Below are 4259 nucleotides of genomic sequence, written 5' to 3'. Positions count from 1 at the left end.
GCATTTGGTGGTTATTGGTGTATTACAAAGGTACAAAACAGATTTCAGTACTTCAATAGGTTGGTATATTAGCATTATATCAGTTAATGAAATTATGGTATTTAACTGTAAATTTAAGTTAAAACCATAAAACCTAAAACGTTGCTACTGTATTTTTTACGGTAAAATTCCGGCAACCACAGTTGCCGTTTTTTTACCGTAAATTTTACGGAATTTTTTTTACAGTGCACTCGTGCTTTGTGTGTCAATCATTGTTCTGACCGGCTCTTAAAAATCTCTGTGATCTCGTGTGTATGGACTTTGGAGAGCTTATATCAATCAGCATTTATGTGTGAGGATGGATTATGGATCGGGTCAGTGGGGCCAGTGTCCCGGGGCCTCTGACCGTCATGGGCCTCTACAGCTGAGAGGCCTGCCGTGACCATACAACAGGAAACCAGCCACTGTCAGTGTCTTCTAAACACATTACTATTGCAGCTTTGATGTTATTTACTAATCATATGTGACTTTTTGGCAGCTTTTGGCAGACTTTTTAAGTGCACTTGTTCATTTCTGCAATTGCAACCTTATGACTTTATTTCTCATACTTCTGATGTATTTTTTTTAGTATTTGAATACATTTGGACAACTTTTAACAATTTGTAACCAGTAAGCAGGCTGATTGGCAGGAATTGTTATTATTTATCTCGGAATTTTAACCTAATTTCTAGAAGTTTAGGGAGATTCCCAGGGACTTGGATACTAAGTACTTCATCAATTAGTGAATGCTTGACTTGTATTAAGGAATCTGTACTTGCAAACATATCCACATGTCCCATCATGCAAAGCATTCAAGGCAAATGAGCTGATACAATAAAATACCGTATAAAATTAAAAGTATATGAATTACACACAGTGTACACTGATATATATCAAAACTTAATTTTTGTTTAGTAATATGCATTGCTAAGGACTTCATTTGGACAACTTTAGAGGTGATTTTCTGAATATTTTGATTTTTTTTTGCACCCTCAGATTCTCGACCAAATATTGTCCTAGCCTAACAAACCATACATCAAGCTTATTTATTCAGCTTATTTATTTCAGAATATATATATATATATATATATATATATATTCTTGCTTTGTGTTTGTTCTATATAGCCTATTTACTACATCTTTTTTCTTAATTCAAAAGTGTCTGCTTCCAATTTTGAAAAGTGTACAATATACTGTACACTAAATTAGTCTCAGTATAGTTAGAGACTAATTTAGATTATAATTTATAGTATATAAATATTTGTATATATGGTATTTTTGGATTTTTGGAACTTTAATTTAATAAAACTGTTATAAAATTGCTTTATGTAAGCTGAATAAAAAATAAATATGCTGTGAAACTATTATGATGAATATAGATGATAATCATGATTTCTGTAATCTGAATGTATTGAATTGTCTAATTACTATCATCTCAGAAGTCGACTGATGTTACGTGCAATGCTCTCACAATTTTCTGATTGCTCTATTCAGTAAACAGATTCTCTGTACTGTTGGTAGAGCATCGTGGTACATGTATCTGACGCATGAGAGAAGCAGCTGGGTGTGCTGGAGGAGGACATGTGAGCTGTCCCGCATCATTTCCTGGGCCTTTCGGGTTCATAGAATAAGATGAGACTTTGTGGGGCGGCTTCGGCAATTTCACAGCAGATGTTTACAAAGGTTTGGAGGCGGTTTCTGTTCTTGGTTGTGAGAGACAAGCAGGCAATGGAGAAACACAGAATATTTATAATATAGGAGCTGTAGTTAGTACGTAGGATGCTTGCTTGGGAACCAACCAGTTTAGCAGGCCATTTCAAATCTGGCCTATTTGGACATTTGAATGGGGCTTTTAGTTTCTCTGAGCTTTAGAAGTAAAATAGACAACAAACAACATCTAGAATAGACTGACAACTTGTAGTTGCAATGACATTTTACTAAACATGACTAGTTCACAAATAGTTTGTTATGAACCAAGACTAGCTGTAGTGAATCAGTACAGTGTGAAGACACAAAAAATATATCACAGTTGCTGCATCAGTCTGGCTCTCTCTGGAAATGTTTTATGACAATAAAAATGAAAGCTGTAACTGATGATTTATTTAAGTAGTGAACAATATCACTTCATTATACAACAGGTTGCATCATTACACCAGTAGGTGGCGAAAATGAGTGAGTCGCTGAATTATTCACTCAACTGGGGGAGTTGGAAAATGAGCCTATTTTCAAAAATAGTGGAGTGTTCCTTTAAAAGCAAAAAAACAAAGCACGGCTTTTACAAGCCAGTTGCTAATGTTTTCTTAAAAGTGCAATCTATTAAATGCTATATACAAATCTAAAACCATTAAACATGAAGTGTTTGTATAATATGTATTCTTTTATTAATTTGTAGGGGCACTTGGCTAATCAGGCCAATAGACTTTAGTCAGGTTAGCACCATGTTTAATTTTTGACAGAAATGAAAACAAGGCTGTGAGGGACAGAAGTAAAGTGTGTTCAGTGGATTGTAATGTTGTTTAACAGCATACCATTTGTTCGGCTAAAAAGCTGTCTTTCTGAAAATGTTCAGTAGACAAAAACACCAGAAAACAGTTGTGAGTTGTAAAATTATATGATCTAGGACTTTTATAAAGTGCATGCCATTGTAAAGAATAGAAGTTTATCCCTCACACAGCATCGTTTTCATCTGCTTTCTGCTACCCCTCACAAAAGTTTATTTAAAAAATGAAATAAATCAATACAGTTCATGAAGCATTAATTGACGCACAAATCAAACAATAGATAACACCATAGCGCTCAGTAATCCACTGCTCTTTTTTCAAGCAACAGAACCTCCTGTGTCTTTGCTGACTAGTTTGATCTCATTGGTGAAAGGAAAACCTCTGGAATGTACTTGAATATTTCTGCTCGTCACCTAAACCTGTGGCTTGTGATCTTTCTTTGAATTCCACGTGAACAGAACAGAACAAAAAGGACGTTGGTTTTCTGTGAAACGTTCTATCAGACCTGTTCGAATCCTCCCAGGAATGTTTCTCATTCCTAACTCATGCACTTCCACATGTATTTCTTGCTCACCTTCTCTCAGCATTAGGTGCGGAGTTCATAATAAGGGCCGAGTATGAATTAGTTTCATCAGGCTGAGTCAGTGGAAACATGCTGTCATGGACACTAGTAAAAGGATAAGGGTTGTGATGACATCGTTACCAGGACAGAAGAGCCGGGCAAGTGTTAAAAACCAAAGACGGGACAGGAACACTGTCGGCGGAAACGGCAAAATAGCAAAACAACCGATAGGCATCACAGCCAGGTTTCAGTCTGAAGAGGATGTCATCCCTAAATAACTATCAATTAAAATCAAAATAAAAATAGAAGAATCTGGAATAATAATAATAATAAAAGATCTATTCAGCGCAATGATTTTAAATGATAATTTGGAGTCTTCTAATTCGAATCATTTTTGGTAGATTAATAGCTAGCCTATGTAAAGTGTTGATTCTGAAGCATGTGATCAGTCTTATTAAGTCAGATGTTCATAAGCCTTACAATAAGACACACCTTATGAGGGATGAACAACATCCGCCTTCTGTTTAGCAGCCTTAAAGTTTAGCCTTATAAAGTTAGATTAACCATTAGCCTTATGAATTATGACCGATCATCCTGGTGACGGTAAATAATAATGTTATCTTTTCCAGGTTGAGCGCTCAACTCAAATTAGATTAGAGTCGGCCACCTTGTGGATGAACTGTGGAGATGCAGTATAAACATGTCGTTTTTAATATATTCTCCACACACACATAAACACACACGTTGGTTTTTATGGTTTATGGGGACTCTAGGCGTAATGGTTTTATAGGCTACTGTACAAACGGTATTTTCTATCGCCCTACAATAGCTACATCAACCCTACACCTAAACCTACCCCCCCACAGAAAACTGTGTGCATTTTTTGATTTTCAAAAAACTCATTCTGTATGGCTTATAAGCCTTTCATAAGCCTCAAATCACCTTTACGTTGTAATACCTATGTCATACCAACCAAAGACTTAAACTACTTCAGTCTGTGTGCATTGAATTTATTTAATACACGAGTTTCACAATTTGAGTTGAATTACTGAAATAAATGAACTTTTCCATAACATTCTAATTTATTGAGATGCACCTGTATAATTTTTTCCCCCTCGTGGTTACCGCACAATATAGCATAAACAAGTAGGCTACACACACACACACACACACACACA

This window comes from Sinocyclocheilus anshuiensis, unplaced genomic scaffold, assembly GCF_001515605.1.
Source record: "Sinocyclocheilus anshuiensis isolate Anshui unplaced genomic scaffold, SAMN03320099.WGS_v1.1 scaffold567, whole genome shotgun sequence".
NCBI classification, from domain to species: domain Eukaryota; kingdom Metazoa; phylum Chordata; class Actinopteri; order Cypriniformes; family Cyprinidae; genus Sinocyclocheilus; species Sinocyclocheilus anshuiensis.
This window is presented reverse-complemented; position numbering follows the sequence as displayed.